Here is a 22914-nt window from a genome sequence, read left to right as displayed (position 1 = left end):
ATGCATTTTACACTTTTAAAACGTTATAAACACACAGGGACAAACACAAAGAAAAATATGCCACAGAGATGGCATGTGTTGTCTCAACTCTGAAATAGTTATTATCTGGTCTTTTACAGAAAAATCTGCTGACCCCTGCTCTGTAACATCATGTGCCTCCTGATATAATGTGCCGAGAAGGACACAATGTCACCTCTGTGCCTTTCTTGCCAACAATATACGACCTGAACTTAATCTTGAAGAAACATCAGACAAACCTAAATTGAGGGAAATTTTGTAAAATAACTGACATATCCTCTTCAAAAGTGTCAGAGCCACAAAATCATGAAGATTGGGGAATGGTCCCAGATTAAATTAGGCTCAAGGAGAGAAGACAACTATATTAACTTGTGATCCTGGATTGGAACCTTGTCCAGGAACAGAATGTTAGTGCAACGATTGGTGACGCTTGAATAAAGCCTGTAGGTTAATTAACAGTATTGTATAAGTATTAACTTCCTGGAATTAACACATTATCTGTGATGGATTAGGAAGTTAATATTTGGAGAGGCTGGGTAAAGGATATGCAGGAAATCTTTGTACTGATTTTTCAAATTTTTTGTAAATTATACATTATTTTAAAATGAGAATTTTAAAAAGAAAAAATAACAAATAACAAAATTTAGCAAAAAAAATGCTACAAGCTACTCTTTGGAAACTACAATATATGGACACATTATACTGCTTGGATTTGGATGGAAACAGCAGAGCAGACGAGTAACGGATTTGATTGGGATAAAATCTGAAGTTAAAGCTGACATAACTTGTTGATGGCATTAGAATTCTTTCATGTATAAGTTCTCCAACTTAAATAGAGTTAAACAAAAAGGAATTTATTGACTCACATAATAGAGATGGCAGGCATGGCTAGATTCAGTTCAAACAACATCTTCATGGGTACTCATCCTCTTTCCGCATGGCCCATTACTGCTTTCCTTTATAGTGACATAATTATTGGATTGGCCACTGTATCTTCAGGCTTATACCCTTCCTATGGCTATAAATACCCTAGGAAAGAGGACTTCTCTTTTCCAAGTGGTCAAAGAGGCATCACAGAATAAAGTCATTAGGTTTGCTTTGGGTCCTGTCCCCATTGCTGGACCAATTTCTTTGGGAATCCATTGAATATGTGGATTTTGCAGTACTGGATCATCGGACCACTGCTACAGCCAGGGGTGGGTGGGGTCATCTTCACATGAAATTTGACCAAGAGTTGGGGGAGTGGTTTCCTAAAAAACAGAAGCTTCACCTGGAGGGAGATGGAGGATAGGCAGATAAAGTTAATCAAAGTTTATCAAAGTTTTATGTAGCAAACAACAAAAGAACAAAAAACAAAGTTTCATATAATAATGTCAGTAGGAGAAGTGTTTCACTATTTACAGACATGTTCAGTTGACTTGCTTAGAATCATAATAGTAAATAAATGTCTAAGCAGGTGCTCTAACCACTGTCTCAGAATTCTTTCTGGTTTCCTACTATCTAGGAGGTTTCTCGTTGGATGGGTCTATCTCTAGTTTTTGTTTTGTTTGAGACAGAATCTCACTCGTCTGTCACTCACGCTGCAGTGCAGTGGCATGATCCCGGCTCACTGCAGCCTCCACCTTTTGGGCTCAAGCCATCCTCTCACCTCAGCTTCTGGAGCAGCTGGGACTACAGGTGTGCACCACCACACCCAGCTAATTTTTGTATTTTTTTCTAGAGACAGGGTTTTGCCATGTTGCCGAGGCTGGTATAAATTCCTAGGCTCAAGTGATGGGTTCACCTCAGCCTCCCAAAGTGCTTGGATAACAGGTGTGAGCCATGGCGCCTGGCCAATATCAAGTTATTATTTTATTTTATTATTTTATTTTATTTTATTTTATTTTAATCTGTTTGAGATGGAGTCTTGCTCTGTCACCCAGGCTGGAGGGCAGTGGTGTGATCTCAGCTCACTGCAACCTCCACCTCATGGGTTCAAGCAATTCTCCTGCCTCAGTCTCCGGAGTAGCTGGGATTACAGGCATGCGCCACCATGCCCCCCACTAATTTTCGTATTATTTAGAAGAGACAGGGTTTCGCCATGTTGGCCAGGCTGGTCCCGAACTCCTGACCTCAGATGATCTGCCCACCTTGGCCTCTCAAAGTGCTGGGATTACAAGCATGAGCCACCACGCCAGGCCCAATATCCAGTTTTATAAAGAAAATTTTTAGTCACCATATAGTTGAGAAATTAGGGTGTACTTGCATTTTCTTGCCAAATTCTCTCCAAACAAATAACAACAACAAACACCAAACTTAACTGAAATTTAAGTCTTGAGGTCTTAACATTTTAACCCTTCCTTTCTCCACAACGCCTTTCCCCCACTTGTGGAAAGTGAGACTGTGGTTTATTCTCCCCACCCTTCATCTGTTATCCTGACATTCAATTACCACTAAAGGGAAAAGGGGGAGCCAAATTGATGTCCTCCAGGAGGCTGGAACTCTGTGCAGCTTCCTGCGGCCCAGTGCATTCATCAGTCTGCAAGTCTGCACAGCCCAAGGGGAAGGCTGGAGAATTGAGAGTCTGAAGCTGGCTGAAGGACTACAGGGGAGCTGGCAGGAGGGAATCAGGAAACCTCCCCATGAGCAGCTCATCGGGTTTAATATGTGTCAGCCCACAGAACCCTGACTTGAGATGCAGTGATAACTAGACAGTAGGTGAAGGGAAGGGAGATAGCTGGGTTCCTGGGTTGGCCAGCTGATAGCCCAGGCAGGGCCTCCAAAGTCATCCCTTGGCTTGGACAACATGCGCTTGTGGTCTGGGCCTCGTCATTGCACATCCAGTATTAAAATTGTTCATTTTCCAGTTCTGATCAGAGGGACTAATACACAGACCCACCCCGTCAAAGACTAGTCTGTACATTAGAATGATGCCAGGTTATAAATCTGCAGCAGAGGAAATGTCTTTTCAGTATTCAAAGTACTCAAGTTCTTCATCCAAGACACCTCTTTCCTAGGACAAAGGTAATTAGAAAGCCAAAGTAATCATTAAAGTGTTGCTTTCAGACATTGCGGAGAGGCAGAACACCAGTGCACGGGAACATAGGAGGTCTTGTGTGATCATCTTTTCTGCATGTGGCAGAGTCTAGCAGGGTTACTCTGCCACAAAAAGGTCTCTTTCCATGGACAAAATTGTGGTGAGATAAAGTAAGCACCCCTCTCTCTTTCATACAGGGGAAGCCTGGAAGAATTTCTGCTCTCATTTTTAATTTGCATTATTGTTGGCCACAAACAGCCCCTACTCATGGACTCCTTACATTCTCCAAGAATGTGATTCATCTTCAATTATTAAGTCACCACTTTATTGATGAGAGTCTAGGTGACAGCCTTGATCTTATACAGTAATTTAAGGAGAGTCTCACCCTCATCACCTATACCATCATTCTTAATTTTCAACAACCTTTACTGGACATGTCTCCAAATTCTGGAGCAAACCTGGTTTGGGTCCCAAGAGTTCCTGGATGCTGGGTTCCAGACAGACCACATTGGTTCCTAATCTAATCCCTTCCTGTATTTACCCTCCTCCGTGTATTACCTTCCTCTGCAATCATGCAGACAGGGCAGGCGACAGTCTCTCCAGCCCAAAAGGGTAGAAAGGAGGGGAATCTCCCTGTGAGTGGTTTTCTTAATCTTAGTTGATAAAATGTGTGATCTGTGTAATCTTGGTTAATAAAGTGGGAGAGAAGTCTGGGTGGAGTCTTTTGTAAGTGTCTTATTGACAAAAGGAAATAACCTCAGAGTAAATAGCTTTATTTCTTTCTATTGGACAGATACCCAGGTGCAAACAACATGTGGAACTAGGGAGCCATTTGAGAGCCATTTGAGAGTCATAAAGGAGTTAATCTTAAGATTTGTGGAGGTCTAAGCAGCTGAAAAAGGGTGGAATATGATCCTTGATGACCTTGTGGAATCACTGAATTAATCACCCTGATGCTATTCTCCAGCAACTTCTAAGAAATAGCAATCTTCTTACTGTTTAAGCCATTTTGAGTTGAGATTTCTGTTCCTTCTAACTGGTATCTTGCCCTATAATCATTTATTCCATCTACCCATCTATCTATCTATCTATCTATCTATCTATCTATCTATCTATCTACCTACCTACCTACCTATCTATCTATCTATGTCATGGTGGACAAATCACTTAACTTTTCTACACCCCTATTTCTTTATCATTAAAGCTGACAAGTTGAAGGGGAAGGCTTTCTGCCTTCCTTTTTAACTTTAACATTCAGAGTTTCTGATTTCTCTTCCATGGTATACAATGTGGAAATCCCTGGCACACCTCTGGTTTTTGTGTCCTGTACTCTCAGTTCAAGGTCATTAGTTTTCCCCTCTGCTTCTTAATTCTGAGGTTTGAATCAAATGTTCTATATGTCAGGATTACCCATTACATAACTCATTCCTTTTTGGATCCTCATGTGTTCTCTTAGAACCTAAAGGGGATCAGAATATGACACCCCAAAATATGTATCTTTGGCATGAGTATTATTTTAAACTGAAGGCAATTGAGAAACAACAAATGCAGGAAAATTTCTCTGCCTTTCCCTTATCTGCCCCAAAGCAGAGCATAAATTTTCCTTTGTGGAAGGTGCTCCTCTGTACCAGGAAAAGAACACTGACTTTTATTACCAGAAATGGAAAGTCACACCAAGATTAGTCTGCATAAACAGACCTTACTGAAATAATCCTTATTGGCCTGGGCACCGTGGCTCACACCTGTAGTCTCAACAACTTGAGAGGCTGAGGTGGGCAGACTTCTTGAGCCCAGGAGTTTGAGACCAGCCTGGGCAACATAGTGAGACTCCATCTCTATTAAAATAAATAAATAAATAGCCCTGATCTTCCATTAGTTTCGTCCATATGTTTCCTAGTCACCTTCCCACAATTTATCACCCCTAAAACCCCTCAATTCACATTTTTTGTCTAGTTGTTTTTCCACAATTTGTTACCCCTTGTTAAAATGTTATATAAGCCCCCAAATCTAACCTCTTGTTTGTGTTTTCATTTCTTTTCTGAGAAGCTCCTGTGCACGTAAAAATCTTAGCATTAATAAAAGTTGTACTTCTTCTCCTATTAATGTGTCTTTGTCCATTCAATTGACAGTCCTCAGGCACCAAACCTAAGAGGATAGAGGAAAGCCTTTTTCCTCCCTAAAAAACTCAAAAGATACTCAGTTTTCTCATCAATTAAAACAGGGGCTAATAATGCTAAGATGCCTTCCAGTTCAAACATCTTATAGATTTTTAAAAATCAGTAAGATTACTTCTCAGTAATGACTTCTATTCAACACTTTTATGATGCAATATAACTATTTATATTTATAAACATTCAAACAAAGGATGAAGTTTCCATATTTATTCCGTGATCTCTTCCACTTCAGCCAGACTTGTAGCATTAAAGGATGGGTGAATTCATGAGCAGGTTACAGACATGGGCAAATGGGGCTTAAAACTACCGGCAAACTGGGAGATTTTGTGGGACACACATTAGAGACGCCTCCTCTCAGGGCTAAGGAAGCTGGGGTATCCACTGGCTGTGGGCTACTCCTGGGGAAGCAACTCCTCCACACGTTCCACCCTGCCATGCGAATAGGCCAAGCCTGTTCCTAACACTACAGAGAGGCCTCAAGAAGAGAGTCCAAGAGACTTGTCATAGAAAGTAGGAAAATGTTGAGACAGAGCAGGGACCCCTGGTAGGGGCCTGCAAGATCCCCCTAAGCATAGAAATAAAGGAAAATCTCAAGTTCCTTCAAGGGAAAAGAACATAGGCAGCCCTGAGAAGTAAATGAGCAACTTGATAAGCAAGAAGGAAATAGTAGCTTAAAACAATAACCAGGGAGGTTAGAGTCATGAGATGTTTTGTTCCCTATAGAAGCTAAAGATAACATCTTAACATATGTTCCCAAGGTGTTTTTCAGAAACCCAGACCCCCATCAAATGGATCTGCTGGCCTGCAGACCCTGAGGGGAACTGAGGACTGAACTGGAACCACTGCTCTTTGTTCTAGATTTCTTCCTGAGGGGCCTGGAGGAGGTCACGCCACAGGCCAGAGCTTACATTCTTTCCTGCTGACCTCACATGTCTAGACAAAGCTTTGCCTCCTTAACCAATTGAAAATCAAAAAATCTTTGAATCTACCTATGACCTATAAGCTCCCACTTCAAGATATCTCATCTCTTTTGGTCAAACTGAAGTACAACCTCCATGTATTGATTTATGACTTTGCCTGTAACTTCTGCTTTCCTGAAATTTACCTCTGCCTTTAAATACCCTTACTTCCAAGTCATAGGGGAGGTCAGATCTTAAATGGGAGCTGCCTAATTCTCCTTGCTTGGCGCCTTGCAAATAAATGCTCTCCTTTCTCCCATTGCAAACCTCAGTGTGGATGTTTGGATTTAACTGCACTGGGTTAGCAAACCCCAGTTTTGTTCAACAACACTGTTTGCAGGCCCAGACTAGCGAGCACGGAGGGATGGAGGTGGAGCATCAGAAATGTCCTGAGCATCCTGGGCATCCCTACATGAAAGAGAGAAAAAAAGTGCAAATAGCACGTAATCTGCCATCAGCATGTCATGATGACTGCGTATCCTGCAAGGCCTTTGTTCCTGCAGGGCCAGCGCGGGACTCTGGGCAGTGCTGCTGGTCACTCTCCCCAGGTGCATGAAGCCGGCAGAGCTTGGAGTCATGACTCCAGTCACAGTGAGGAGACTGGCAGCCTCCAGTACTTCATAATGTCCACTGGGCAATAGGCACTGAGCAATGGGTCACTTAGAATAGAGTGCGGGGACAAAAGCTTCCAAATGAATGCCTTTCTCAGGGTCACTCTGAGATGGCAGACACATACCTGGACATCACTAACAATCACAGCTCTCATTCAAGCCATGCCTATGATGCTACAGTTGTTGCCAATGTCCCGACAGCTTCACTGAGCTCTGAGCTTAGTCTGAGAGATGACTTTGGCCTCCTCCAGGGAGATGCTCAGTGAGAAGAGTTGGGAAAGAGGATGTCACACGCTCCCAACATAGCTTTGTGATTTCCCAGCAGCAGTATGAACTTCCAGGGCATGAAACATCTCTGTTAAATTAGAAGTTCTAACATGATATAAACCAAATATAAATGTTTTAGGTCATCCTTGGTTGCTTAACATTCATTTCATCATTGATTAATGAAGTCAGAATGATTCATTTCCATTAACGGATGTGGATAATTCAGAGATGTTTTCCCGAAGTAGAACTTTCCAGTCATTGCCTTTCTCTGACCTGCTTCCTTTTTTCCTGATTCAGTAGTAGTTTAATCGCAGATGTCAGAGCCACTCTATGTTAAACAGAAAGGGATTTACTACAGGAAAGTAGGGGCTTGCAAAACCGCTGGAGCACAGCAGCCGGGCTCTGGACAGAGTTCCCGGGGGTGGCTCCCAGAACACCACTCTGCCCCTTGGCCACCGTCAGGAAGCCACATCCCCTTCTCCTGGCTCCCAGGCCACACAGCCTCTGTAACGATCTGGGGCCAGGAAGCCATGTCACAGCATGAGCTGCAGGAACTCATCTGATAAATGGATTTCTCATATGCTGCCTTTGGAGAGTGGGAGATCTCTGCTCCACAGCTACAGACAAATCACAATTGGCCACAACCAGGAGCAGGACAGTCTCTCATTCACTGCCATCTTCCACATCCCACAGCTGTCTGCTGGGAAGGAATGTGGCTCCCGAGCTGCACTTGAGTCTGCTAAATGTGAGCTTTTGCTTCGCCACCTGCTGCAATAAGACTACCGGGAGGAGGAATGGAGTGGAGTGGGCCCAGCAGGAATGTCTGCTCCACCTATCTTCATTTAGAAACTTCTTTCACACTAAAGTAGAAATGACTGATAACAGGAAAAGTACTGCTCTTTCCAGGTAGATCTAGCTCTTGAACATTCTAAAAGGCAGAACTTTTTATTAAATGAAAATGTAGCAAATTTCAGAATGATATTTATTAAATTATACCACATTAGAAAAACTGTGTGTTTCTGTGTGTGCATGTGCGTGCATATGCTTGAATACACATGTGCAAAAACACATGCTGGCCGGGCGCAGTGGCTCACGTCTGTAATCCTAGCACTTTGGGAGGCTGAGGTGGGCGGATCACGAGGTCAGGAGATCGAGACCATCCTGGCTAACACGGTGAAACCCCGTCTCTACTAAAAATACAAAAAATTAGCAGGGCGCGGTGGCGGGAGCCTGCAGTCCCAGCTACTCGGGAGGCTGAGGCAGGAGAATGGTGTGAACCCGGGAGGCGGAGCTTGCCGTGAGCCGAGATAGCGCCACTGCACTCCAGCCTGGGCGAAAGAGCGAGACTCCGTCTCAAAACAAACAAACAACCAAACACATATGCTTATACAAGTTTTATGTGTGTATCCACAGACATGAATACAAACATAACATAGAAAAGGTCCGGAAGGACACACACTCTATGCATTAACAATGATTAACCCTTGGTGGAAGAATAAGGGATAATGTGAGAGAGAAATTTTCCATTGTTGTAGCTTTATAACGTTTGAAAGTCTTATAAAGAACCTATATTACGGCCGGGCGCGGTGGCTCACGCCTGTAATCCCAGCACTTTGGGAGGCCTAGGCGGGTGGATCATCTGAGGTCGGGAGTTCAAGATCATCCTGGCTAACGTGGTGAAACCCCATCTCTACTAAAAATACAGAAAACAATTAGCCGGGCATGGTGGCGGGTGCCTGTAGTCCCAGCTACTCGGGAGGCTGAGGCAGGAGAATGGTGTGAACCCGGGAGGAAGAGCTTGCAGTGAGCCGAGATCGCCCCACTGCACTCCAGCCTGGGCAACAGAGCAAGACTCCATCCCAAAAAAAAACAAAAAACAAAAACAAAAAAAAACAGAAAGAAAAGAACCTATATTACTTTGTGTGATATTATAATATTAAAAAGCCTGGAAATCATACTCTCTAAGAAGAGTCATGGCAGGTCTTCCAGGGGTGGTTACACTGATATCTACATGTGTAAAAATTTATCACATTGTACATTTAAGATTTTAGTTTACTGTATCTTAAACTGTTAAGTAGTTTAAATTTATTCTTCAATAAAGCAAAAGTTTAAACTAGCAAACACATAAAGAAAACAGAGAAGGCTGGGCGCAGTGGCTCCTGCCTGTAATCCCAGCATTTTGGAAGACTGAGGTAGGTGGACAGCTTGAGCACAGGAGTTCAAGACCAGCCTGGGCAATATGGTGAAACCCCGTCTCTACAAAAAATAAAAAAATTAGTCAGGTGCAGTGGCGTGTGCCTGTTGTCCCAGCTACTTGGGAGGCTGAGGTGGGAAGATGAATTAAGCCTGAGAGGTCGAGGATCAATTGAAAGAAAACAGAAAAGATATGACAATCTCAGGCACTTGGAAGGCATGAGAGAACACACGGCTGCCGCACCTAAATAATATCAAATTATACACCCTTAGGCAAGTTACCCAATTTCTCTGAAACTCAGTTTTGCTCATCTGTAAAGTGAGGATAATAATAGTAGCTATGACAGTGCTATGGTGACAATTAAATGAGTTAATTTATACAAAATTGTTGAAATCATGGTCATTGTTGTTTTTATCCATTGGAGTAAGTATATTAGTTTCTTAGGGCTATTATAACAAATTATCACAAACTGGGTGGTTTAAAACAACAGAAATTTATTCTCACACAGTGCAAGAGGCCAGAAGTCCAAAATCAAGGTGCTGCCAAAGTTAGTTCCTTCTGGAGACTCAGAGAGAGAGTCTAGTCATGCCCTTCTCCCAGGTTATGTGGTTACAGGCAACCCTTGGCATCCTTTGGGTTGTAGATTTAGCACCACAGGGCCGGGCGCGGTGGCTCACGACTATAATTCCAGCACTTTGGGAGGCCAAGGAGAGAGGATCACTTGAGGTCAGGAGTTCGAGACCAGCCTGGCCAACAAGGTGAAACTCCATCTCTACTAAAAATACAAACATTAGCCAGGCATGGTGGCATGTGCCTGTAGGCCCAGCTACTCAGGAGGTTGAGGCAGAAGAATCACTTGAAGCCAGGAGGTGAAGGTTGCAGTGAGCCAAGATCATGCCACTGCACTTCAGGCTGAGCAACAGACCAAGACTCTGTCTCAAAAAAAAAAAAAAAAAAGATACGTGACTCCAATCTCTGCTTGCATCTCCACATGGACTTTTTCCTTGTGTGTTTTCCATCTTGTGTGTTCTCTCTTCTTATAAGGATACAAGTTATTTGATTTAGGGCCCACCTAATCCAGTATGACCTCAACTTAACTAATTGCATCAGCAAAGACCCTATTTCTAAATAAGGTCACATTCTGAGAATCCAGGTAGACATAAGTTTTGGCGCACTATTCAACCTCTGCAGTAAGGTGTTATTGTTCAGCTCTAGAGCCCATAAACACATAAAGGGCAAGGGCGAGGAACTGGAAGTGGTGTCATTCGCCCAAGAGGTAACCAGGAATCAGAACAGCTGACTACCTAGTGTTTGTAGATTTCCCTTTATTGTTTTCGATGAAAAATAAAGTGCCAAGTGAGGATAAATCACAAAATTCCTATGGCTATGATCTAGCCTGTTATCTTGACAGCAATATCATTTTATATAAACAAACTGCAAACTTTTTACTACAATCGACGATAAACAAATACTATGAATCTCCCAAGTGTAAACTATTTGTTTCTCTCGGTTGTAATAGGCAACACTGGCCTCTGTGATAGTTGAGGTTGCTTTTTAAATGTGCCACTAGAGGGAGAAAAGGTTGTATGTTTGTTTTTGAGGTGCATATTGCAGGATAATGAGGTTTTTCTTTGTGCAATTACTACAAGTATGAGTTCCATGTTTGTGATTGCAGGGTAATTTCATCTTAATGTTGATGATGCAGACCGCACTGCAGAGCAGAGTGAAATGGTATAAATCACAAGCTGTGTTCCTATTAAAAGCATATTGTTTGGATGGAGATGGGAATCTATAAAAATTCAAAAGCCGTCTTTAATCACTGAAGTTCAAATGTTGTCTTTAAAATTGGACTTTTGCAAAGTAAGGATGGGCATTGCACTATATATGAAATGGCTTTAAGACAAATCTGTGGTGCAGTGATTTGAAAAGATAGAAGATGCGACCAGGCATGGTGGCTCATGTCTGTAATCCCACCACTTTGAGAGGCCGAGGTGGGCGGATCACCTGAGGTCAGGAGTTCAAGACCAGCCTTACCAACATAGAGAAACCCCACCTCTACTAAAAATACAAAATTAGCCGGGCATGGTGGCGCATGCCTGTAATCCCAGCTACTCGGGAGGCTGAGACAGGAGAATTGCTTGAACCTGGGAGGCAGAGGTTGCGGTGAGCTGAGATCACACCATTGCACTCCAGGCTGGGCTCAAAACTCCATCTCAAAAAAGATAAAAATAAAAAAAGATAGAAGATGCAAACTAAAAGACTTTAAGATTTATTGTTTGGAGTCCAAGAAGTGTCCTCTCAACCTTGTCTTTCTGCAAATTTTGGCATCATGTAGCTAAGCAGGGTGGGCCAGAGCTGAGAAAAATAATAGCAATAATAATTAGCAGTTAGGTGCTACTTATTCTCTATTAGTGCTTTACATATATTAACTAATTTAATCTTCATAACCTTTTAAGATAGATATCCTATTATTATCCTCATTTTACAGATGAGAAAACTGAGGTCCATGTTCATAAAGGTAGTGAGTAACAAAGCTGGCTGCAGGGTCTGAATTCCTTAACAACAACATTATACAGTCTTTCAAGATGAACTTATGTGACCGAAAGTCTCTTCCAGATGTTTTAACAATATTCCACATCATGATACACCTATTGAAATGACTATAAACAAAAACTGACAGTGCCAAGTGCTGACGAGGATGTGGAGCAACTAGAACTCTCATATACTGCTGGTAGGAATGCACAATGATGCAGACCCTTGGAACAATTTTATCACTTCTTATAAAGTTAAATATACAGTTACTGTATGACGCAGAATTCCCACTTCTAGGTACTTGCCCAAGAAAACAAAAACCAATGTTCACACAAAAACCATATGTGAATTTCTGTAGCTGCTTTATTCATAATCACCCAAAACTGGAAACAATCCAAATTTCTCCCAGTTGGAGAATGGGAAAACTATGGTGCATCCATGTAAAGGAATATCACTCAGCAACAAAGACGAATGGACTTTTCATGCAAAAACATGGATGAATTTCATATAAATTGTGCTAAATGAAAGAAGATAGACTCAAAAAGTTATATCTATATGACATTCTGGAAAAGACAAAATTTTAAGAACAGAAAATGATCAGTGGTTGTCAAGATCTGGGGGTAGGGGAAGAATTGACTGTAATGGAACAGCATGATTTTTCTAAACTGTTGGAACCATTCCATATCTTGATTGTGGTGGAGATTATGCAACTTTATGTTGCATAATCATAGAGCCGTACAATAGAATGGGTGAATTTTGCTGCATGTAAATTAAAAACTATAGAACAATATAAATAATGAGGGCAGGATTCCAATGCAGTCTCTTGGACTAAAGCATAACACCTTTTCTAAGATGTCCTAGATGCGTAAATTTGAGGACACTCCTCAACAATTCTTTGCACTACTTTCCCCATCTGCAAAATGGAGATAACAATGTCTACATCACCGTTTTGCTCAAAGATAATGTAAAAGAGTCAGCGGCCAGTCAAAAAACCAAAGCCACCTAAGTTATTTGAACAAAGAGAATATAATTGCATAGATACTGGAGAAAAGCAAAAAGGAAATGCTAAGGTAGTAACTGCAGGAAGTAGCTTCCACCCTAATGGCTAGGTGAACAAAGGGAAGAAATTTGAGTTCTGATAGAATCTAAAACCTAGGAGAAGCCCCATGGAGATAGAACAATGAAGAGGATGTATCACCTAGCTGCTGCTGGTCCCTCTATGGGGATATGGGGGTGGTCCTGAGAGACAGAAGCTGAAAAGGAGAGCTAGATGGTGCCACCAGGGAAAGTGCTACTGCTGGAGCCATGCTGATCAGGACAGCAGCAAAACAAGAGTGATAAAGTCTCTCCCCATCCCTCTGCCCCACTTCCAGTCTTCCAGTCTCCCTTGGAATCTCCTAGTGGTATAATGTACCAGGAAGGCACCTGACAAGGGAACCATGAAGGGTGTGGGGCTCAGCATCAGAAGTCAGAGTGTAGATGGGTTTGAGCAGAGAACTTATATAGCCATCAGAGGCATATATTCAGCACTCATTCATTTGCTAAATAAACATTTTTTGAACATCAGGTACTCAGCTAGGCAAGGCTCTTGTCCTTAAGGAGCTGAAGCTAAATAAGAAAAGTATAAAGCAAGCTATGTAGAGGTCTTGGTGAGTTTATTAAGTTGGGTATTGGGATCAGATACAGGACTGTTTTTAAGAAGTCATCTCCGAGTATCAGATAGAGCAATAAAGCTAGCACAGCATTGCTTGCTATGACACTGAGATGCTGGCTGTCTTCTCAGGTATGGAAAATATTCCGTGTGCTCTCCTGACATCCCTGGATCGCTCTATGAGATGGGCAGGATTAGTTCATTTGAGTTGCCTGGAAGGAGTCCTACATAGAGTTGTTAGCTCAACAAATCTTGTTAGCCAAATTTATTTGAAAAAGTCAGTGACTCGTGTGGTCACGTCACTCGTGGGTCCTCCCTAGTTCCTAAAAAAATGTCCAAGAAGCATGGGTCCCACTTCAGAGCAAAGATGAAAGTCTAGTTACATCTTGCCTATTACTTGTACTGATATTCACATAGCAATCTTTATACATGTATTGATTTGACTTCATTATGCAGCTCCAGTGATTGCTCTTGCAGGTTTTTTACTAACTTTATAGCCAATATGTCTTCTGGCTTAGTAATCTTTCTTCTTTTTTTTGGAATGGAGTCTCACTCTGTCGCCCAGGCTGGAGTGTAGTGGCATGATCTCTGCTCACTGCAACCTCTGTCACCCGGGTTCAAGCAATTCTCCTACCTCAGCCTCCAGAGTAGCTGGGATTACAGGCGCCCACCACCGCACCTGGCTAATTTTTGTATTTTTAGTAGAGACAGAGTTTCACCATCTTGGCCAGGCTGGTCTTGAACTCCTGACCTCATGATCCACCTGCCTCGGCCTCCCAAAATGTTGGGATTACAGGCATGAGCCACCGCGCCCAGCCAGTAGTCTTTCTTACATTCACACAGGACCTTGCTCCCCATCCTCACTGGAAATAAATTGTCATCCAATTGAAGTAGATGCTCTTAGTGCCCTACCCAGATGGCCTTTACTGGCCAGTGAACCCCCAAGCTTGCTGTCCTCCAGTGGCCCCTCCAAGAAATTACCTTTGATCAGATAGGAGTCCTTCACACACAAAGTTCCCACCCACTGTGGGGCAGACCTTGGTCAGAAACCAATTAGCATGGATGTAAAAAGGTCAGCCCCATTGCTTCAAACTGGCCCTCATTCAAGTGCAATTCATGCTCTGGAGCTTCCTGCGGGATAAAGCTGAAGCTAGTCTCCAGCTGAGACCTCATCCTCGCCTAGCTTTTTCCCCTGCATGTCCTCCTTCCTTCACTCCCTTACAGGAGTCTTCTGGGCACTTTCTCCCACTGAGTAACTTACACAAGAATTTCTTATCAGGCTCTGCTTTCAGGGAACCTGCCCTAAGACATCAGTTATTCCTAAGAGTATAGGTGCCCCCCAAAACAGTTAGTTGCAGTCATCACCTACTGCTGGTGAGGTTGCCTCCATAATGAGAACAGCAAGGATGTTCTCCACACCAAGAAGGAGATCATCAGCTGTCCTCGGGGTTTGCAATCCTCGGGGAGCTGGGCTCTGTACAGGAAACTGAGGGGCAGGCCACAGTGTATGGCATCCTGGAAGGCAAAACAAGCCTGATTCTGTGCAAAGTGCTTCCATCCTTGGTGGCCCGGGAATTCATACCAACTGAAAACGCCTTGCCAAATCACACTGGTCACGTCCCTGTGTCAAAGCCAGAAATATAATGTTGAGGATACCCAGCCGATGTCTGCCCTTACTCCAAGTTCAGTTTTGGTTTTTCTTCTTGATGATTCTGAGTTGTGTAACATTCTGTAGGGGGAAAAACATGGATTTTGGAGCTGATTCTGATACTCACAAGTGGCAGCTTACAAATCACTTAACTTCTCTACACCTCAATGTGCTCATCTGCAAAATAGGGCAATGATACCTAAGTTGCACGTCCCTTATGAAAATTACAGTTACTTAATCTTTGTGAAGCAACCTACATGGGGCCCAGTTCTTTTTAAATGGCAGCAACTACTTCTATTGCAAGCATTGTCTTCACTCCATTGTGTCTCCACTTACTTGCATTAGCTTGTGAATGAGCACAAATGTAGACAATGCCATTGACCTCCAGTACGAAGACACTTTGCTACCAGCCTGGCCAACTTGGTGAAACCCCATCTCTACTAAAACTGCAAAAAAAGATTAGCCAGCATGGTGGTAGGCGCCAGCTATTCTGGAGGCTGAGGCAGGAGAATTGCTTGAAGCCGGTAGGCAGAAGTTGCAGGGAGCCAAGCCAACATCACACCACTGCACTCCAGCCCTCCAGCCTGGGTGACAGAGTAAGACTGTCTCAAAAAAAAACCCAGACACTTTGCTGATACGGTCTGCCACTTGCAGCTTTCTCTACCTTATGCTCTCTCTTTTTCCTTCTCCCACATTTCTTTCCCCTTTTCTATCTCTCTTTTGCCTCCCGTTTTTAACCCCCTTATTTTTAACCCCCCTTTCTCCAAGCTCTATTCCAATGTTAACAGGAAGATAGGCTAGTCCAACTTTTGGGCCCAGGTAAAAGTATCACATCTTTATGTATTTGACCTATGAAAGATGCTGCCCATGCCCTGTCCAGACCCCCTTAACACTCCCCTTTTCCAGGCATGCATTACAAGCACCTAGGGCCCTCTAAGGGCTTTCTCTGGAGTGCTCAGCCAACCCACAGGACTGTCAGTCAGTGCTAGGGATGCTCCAGGAGCATCCCTAAGCCAAAAAGAAATGAGAGTTGGAGGATAAATGCCTCAGTTTCCCCTCTTGGACATATCAACTCTGAGGACACAGTCTCCCAGATGACCCCAGCAGGATTGAGTGCCAGTTGCCTCTGGGGAAGCAACATTAACACACCTTGGATTGATTTTCTTCCTTCTTATCTTACTTGCCCACTGCCCTGATGGTACTTTCAAATCCTTGTCTCAGGTTTTGTTTCCTTGGGGTCCAATTCAACCTAAGACACCACTCCAACCCACCTAAAACCTTCAGCTTCACTGTCATGACTGGAGACAGGAACCAGACACCTCATAGCAGAAAGACAAGTAAGGGAGTCAAAGTCTGTGACAGAACCTGCTACCAGTTTTGTTTCAAATAGAAAACATTATTATAGTCATAACTCACTGGATATCATGAAATCTTTCTAGCTCTTTGTTCCACATACATCTGTTACCCAGCATTATCTCTTTATTACTTAACTGTAAGAGTTTTCCCATTTCTTGAAAGACAGCAACAATTCTATGAACAATGGACACAAAATTGGCTGATGGGGAAAGATATTGGAGGTACCGGGAGCTTGCACAACAAAGAATTATTAAAATATCTCCCTGGTACAGTTAAGAAAGAAAACCAACAACTTGTTCCATTTCGGCTGATGTGAGGTAGGAAGGTGGGGGAAGAAGAAAGCAGTTCCTTATAGACATTCTCATTTTTCTACTCCCCAACTCTGTAGCAATTAGATGTCAACCATGAGCACCTATTCTTCTTTTATTCCCTTACGTATTTATCTCCAGTGAACATTCTTGCCCAAAACTGGAAAGCTGAGAGAGGTAGATTTTTTTTCTCTCAGGAAACTAACACTAATGATCAAATTTAAGTGACAGACAAACATTCCTCATGATAAAAATAAGGCCCAAAGCTCCAACACTGGGTTCATATATTTTTTTTCAATTCGCCTAAATCCTTTATATTAGCAGAAGCTTAAAGACACAGTGAGCAAGGACTTCTACTAGACATGTTCATTGAGATTTTTAAGATTTCTACTTTTAAAAAATACAGGAAGCCCCCAAAAAGTTAAGTAAAATCATAATTCCGCTAGTTTAAAATTTCTATAAAATAAATTATCTGCTTTTTCCCACCACTCCATTCACCCTTCGATATGGTTTGGATCTGTGTCCCCGCCCAAATCTCATGTCCAGGTTTAATCCCCAATGTTGGAGGTGGGGCCTGGTGGGAGGTGATTGGATCATGGGGACAGAGTTCTCATGAATGATTTAGCACCATCCCTCCTTGGTCCTGTATAGTGATGTGAGTGAGTTCTCATGAGATCTGGTTGTTTAAAAGTGTGTGGCAGCCAGGCACCGTGGCTCACACCTGTAATCCCAGCATTTTGGGAGGCCGAGGTGGGCAGATCATGAGGTCAGGAGTTTGAGACCATCCTGGCTAACATGGTAAAACCCTGTCTCTACTAAAAATACAAAAAAATTAGCCTGGCATGGTGGCACGTGTCTGTAGTCCCAGCTACTTGGGAGGCTAAGGCAGGAGACTCACTTGAACCCAGGTGGCAGAGGTTGCAGTGAGCCAAGACTGAGCCACTGCACTCCAGCGTGGGTGACAGAGTAAGACTCTGTCTCAAAAAAATAAAAAATAATAAAAAAATTAAAAAGTGTGTGGCTCCTCCCCCTCTCTCTTGCTCCTTCTCCAGCCATGTGAAGTGTTCACCTTCCCTTAGCCTTCCACCATGTTTGTAAGCTTCCTGAGGTCTCCCCAGAAGATGAGCAGATGCCAGCATCATGCTTCCTGCACAGCCTGAGGAACCTTGAGCCAATTAAGCCTCTTTTCTTCATAAATTACCCAGTCTTAGGTTTTATTTTTTATAGCAAAGTGAGAATAAACTAATACATCCTGCCACTGCAAGGGGAGTCATAATTGCACTGTAATAGACACAACTCCAGCTTCTTTCTATGCCTGTGAGGCATAATTATATTCATGTATTTACATTTGCCCACCTGCTATTTTTCTAATGAAAATAATGTACATATTTTTTAGCAATTTGTATTTCTACCTGATATAGTATAAACAGTCTTCTAAGAAATCATATATAAGCCCATTGTATATTTTTTAACAGTTTTGGTGTATTCCATTGTTTAGAACTTCATTTCCCAAATAGTGCTCAATGAAAACTGTCCTCTGATGTGTGCTCTCTCTCATTTTACATGTGTGTATATGAATGATTGTAAATTATAGTTTAATCTTTGGCAGATTTACAGTGCATATTGTCAACTGAAGAATGATGAGATTCATAAATTTGGAAAGGTGAGATTTATCTCTCATAAAGGGTTGCAGCCCACAGGGTGGCCATTCTGATAGGCTGGGAAGTGTGGTCTCCACCCAGAAGCCAGAAACAGACACTTCCATGGTGGGAAGAATGAGATAGTGATTTATGTTTAGCAGGGTAGGCAACACACTGAGGTTCAATAAGCTGGAGGAGGAGTCATTAATATTTATGAAGGGAGAAATATGCATATGTGCAATTGAGCTTCATGCCTCTCAGTGGATCCCATGCCCCGGCTGAGCATGGTGGCTCACACCTGTAATTCTAGCACTTTAGGAGGCCAAGGTGAGCAGATCATTTGAGCCCACAAGTTCAAGACCAGTCTGGGCCTACAAAAAATACAAAAAGTAGCCAGATGTGGTGGCCTGCACCTGTAGTCCCAGCTACTCAAGAGGCTGATGTGGTAGGATGGCTTGAACCTGAAAGGTGGAAGCTACAGTAAGCTGAGATTGCACCACTGTACTCGATCCTGGGCAATAGAGTGAGATCCCCATCTCAAAAAAAGGGGGGAGGGGCAGCATTAACACAATCTAAAATGTGAAGTTTTTGATACTCTCACCTCAAAAGGTGAAGTAGAGGACTTTAAAATCCTCCCTGCACATACTCAGCAGAATGGCCAAAACCACTCCATGATTGGTGGTCTCTTTTCTGGAAGGAATGCAGGTCAGTCCCTACACGGAAACCACAAAAGGAAAAGGCAGCAGTCAGGCATTTGGTTGAAATCAGCAATGGAGTCTTTTGGAAGGACTGGTTTCTGGTTAGCCCTTAGGAAGAATGCCTAATGCCAGGGAGTGGAGGGGTATAATGAGTCGTCGCCTGACCTTCCATCCCATCAGGGCTGGAAATTCAACTTCCAAGGTTTCTCTGGAGTCTTCTTGGCCAAGATGGCATTCGTTCAGTCAGTTGGGGGCCTTTAGAATTTTATTTCTCAATATTAATCTATTAAAGATTTTGCAAGTTTTACAATCCAAAAAAAAATTTATTCTAAACAGCAATTCCAAATATCTTTGACTGCAGAATACTATGTTATGGGAAAGTCTGCTACTGTATTAGAAAATATTCCCTTGAAATCGCCTAGATTTTTCTTTTTTTCTTTTTTTTTTTTTTTTTTGAGATGGAGTCTTGTTCTGTCGCCCAGGCTGGAGTGCAGTGGTGCAATCTCGGCTCACTGCAACCTCCGCCTCCAGGGTTCAAGTGATTCTCCTGCCTCAGTCTCCTGAGGAGCTGGGATTACAGGTGCGCACCACCATGCCCGGCTAATTTTTGTATGTTTAGTAGAGACGGAGTTTCACCATGTTGGTCAGGTCGAACTCCTGACCTCATGTTCTGCCCACCTCGGCCTCTGAAAGTGCTGGGATTACAGGTGTGAGCCATTTTATCTAAAATGACTGAGAAGTCTCCTTCAAGCCATCTAGAGTCAGAGAAAGAAGACAGTGACAACGGCTCAAGGCTGAACCATCCCAGGGCTGAATATAAAAGATTAAAATGTGGCTAAAAACCCAGAAAGAGCAATTCACAAACAAGGAGCTATTTGTGGCCTAAGGGATGTTGTGAGGAGTCTTAACAAGCACCTGGTGTACCCTTAGAGTCAGGGCAGAGTAGTGGGCATGAAAATGGGCTACTGGCCCTTTTCTGTTAGGGCTACCTCTTTCAAAGACGGGAATAATCATAAGAAGCAAAAATATAACAAACTGAGAAAAAAGAAAGACAGGGAGGGAGGGAAGGAAGAAAAGAAGAGAGGAGGAAGGAAGGAGATAGCTGCCAAAGCCAGCATATCCCTCAGATCATGCTGCATGGAAGAGAGACTGAGAATGCACACCAGTTGATATCCTAGCTCCTTCTGGCACTAAGTCCAGCCCTGAGCATCAGAGCTTGAAGTAGGGGCCTCACACTCTGATGAGGTTCGAAAATCACTGACATGAGCACAATTCATAGGGAATTAATTCCCTATTAAGAGAATTATTAATTGTATTAAGGGAATACAAATGTATTTAACATGTATACAGGGGAGCCTTTTTTATTTAACATGTATACAGGGGACCCAATCATCCAGTGAGATTCAGAGGCATATATATCATCTTGGAAAAACAGATTATGGAAGGGAGGAGAAGACGAATTCTGTTGAAGAATTACTAGTGAGAAGGCATGGATCCCAAGGAAGATTTGTAAATAGTTTTCTTTGACAGAGAAAGGGTCTGTTCAGGTGTGGTTACATTCTTGTTCTTGCAGGGAGGGTAAGAAAAAGCAATTGTTCTTCCTGGTGGGTCTGGATCTTAGGTAGGGGAGGACCTTGAGGCTTCTTCTGCTTTTTCTTCAGCTCAATGCATTTTATTTTGGGGTATCAGTTTCTGAGCCCCAACAGTGACTTTAAAATCCTTTATAAGAAAGAGGGCATGTTCCCTCTAATAGGACTCTGGAAAGGAAGATTTGATTACTCTAAAAGTCCACACAAAGATGATTATTTGTTCATGTTTTTAGAAGACTGACACTGCTTGAGGGCATAGCCTAACAATGATGCTTTGGGTATATACATAAAAAATAAAATAAAATAAAATAAAATAAAAAACTTGGGGATTTATGGCCACTAGAGAAAGGCTTAATAGCATGAGTTAATAAGGGCCTATAACTACGTCTCTGCCTGATTTTTTGTAATTAATAATAGCTAATGTCATTTCTGATGAAATCATAATACTACTACTTGTACTACCACTAATAATAGGCATGTATTTAGCACTTATTGTGACTAGGCTCTGAGGAAAGAATTCTCCAACAAATCTAATCCCTAAAATAGGTGTGCCCTAAGATTAACAGATAAGAAAACAAAGGATGTTTACTGACTTGCCTGAGGACACGCAAATGAGATAGCCAGGCCTTGAACTCAGGCAGTCAGATTCTGGGCTCTTGACACCCCCCACCCCTCCCACTTCCAGTCCCACCTCATCTACACTGCCTGCAAGAGTGCTCGTCCCTAGCAGCTGAGGGTGACACTGAGTGGGTTTTCCTTGGCCCAGAACTGCTTTCTCCACCTTTGTTCTTGTCTAGATTTTCTTGTTTTCCTATTGGTCATTGTTGCTTCACTAGTGTTCCTATACATGTGACATTTGAAAAATTCTAATGAAACCACCATTGCAGGATTATAACTGAGACAGTGAAAGAGACTTGACCTAACCAACACCGTCTTGTTTCTAACCTCCAAGCTGTCCTTGTTAATTCCTGGGTGTAGGCCAAACTAACTTTGGACAGAACTTAGTTTATAACCTTTAGTTTAAAACAAGGATGATAACAGCCCTTTCCCAAAACAAACCCCCTTCTTGCCTGGGGACTAGACTGCCTTTATAGGACTAACAAGTTAGACAAAAATTAAGAAATTATGGTTTAGGAGTCATGCAGCTAGAGGCCACAAGATTCTGACCCTCCCCAAATTGCTCCTGGGGATAAAATCACTATTATAGGCCCAGCGCGGTCCTGTAATCCCAGCACTTTGGGAGGCCGAGGCGGGCGGATCACGAGGCCAGGAGATTGAGACCATCCTGGCTAACACGGTGAAACCCCGTCTCTACTAAAAAAAATACAAAAACTTAGCGGGGCGTGGTGGCAGGCGCCTATAGTCCCAGCTATTCAGGAGGCTGAGGCAGGAGAATGGCGTGAACTCGGGAGGCGGAGCTTGCAGTGAGCCGAGATCGCGCCACTGCACTCCAGCCTGGGCGACAGAGCGAGACTCCATCTCAAAAAAAAAAAAAAAAAAAAAAAAAATCACTATTATAAAACCTAAGATCAGTGCTTGAGATATTTTGCATACCCTGCACTCGATGGCACCACTCAGATGGATAAAGTGGCTCATCTGATCTTGTGGCCCCCACCCAGGAACTGACTCGGCGCAAGAAGACAACTTCTACTCCCTGTGATTTCATCACCCACCCAACCAATCAGCACTCCTCACTCACTGCCCCTCCCCCAGCACCCGCCAAATTATTCTTAAAAACTCTGATCCCTGAATGCTTAGGGAGACCGATTTGCGTAATAACAAAATTCTGGTCTTCCGCACAGCCGGCTGTGCAGGAATTACTTTTTCTCTATTGCAATTCCCTTTTCTTGGTAAGTCAGCTCTTCCTAGGCAGGAAGCAATGTGAATTCACTGGGCAGTTATAAGGATGCTTTGGGAAAGTGGAAGTGTGTGTGGTCACCAGAGGGTTGTGTGGAATAAAGGTTTCTCTTACCTCTTGAGCTGGTCTCTCTGAGTCTATGAGAAGATGACAAAAAGCCTGTTCTATGTATTTTATGTTTTCCTCCTAGCCTGATTCTGCCCCTAATTTTTGTAGTTGATAGGGTGGAAGGGGGAGGATGGGAGGAGGGGAGAATGAGAGAGGCATAGTTCCATGCTAGCAGTAGGAATCTTCTAGGGGCTGGGCAGAATGGAGCAACATGCTCCAGCCTGCCTTAAGTCTCTTTAGGCTGCCCACACATGTGTTCACCTAGGTTCTCTTTAACATCAGGCACT

At 42.9% G+C, this 22914-nt stretch overlaps 1 long non-coding RNA gene across 1 annotated transcript; it reads right to left on the bottom strand.

Moving 5' to 3' along the window:
- Nucleotides 1–852: 852 nt before the first annotated feature.
- On the bottom strand, nucleotides 853–22294 carry LOC129052270 (uncharacterized). The gene is made up of 3 exons (XR_008517242.2): nucleotides 22216–22294; nucleotides 14788–15151; nucleotides 853–1288 (listed from the first exon to the last, which is right to left on the bottom strand). It is a non-coding gene; the product is annotated as an uncharacterized LOC129052270 (long non-coding RNA).
- Between the last annotated feature and the right edge of the window lie 620 nt (nucleotides 22295–22914).

This window comes from Pongo abelii, chromosome 21 (genome assembly GCF_028885655.2).
Source record: "Pongo abelii isolate AG06213 chromosome 21, NHGRI_mPonAbe1-v2.0_pri, whole genome shotgun sequence".
Taxonomy (NCBI): Eukaryota; Metazoa; Chordata; class Mammalia; order Primates; family Hominidae; genus Pongo; species Pongo abelii.
The sequence above is the reverse complement of the archived record's forward strand: the minus strand, read 5'-3'. Positions and strand labels throughout refer to the sequence as shown.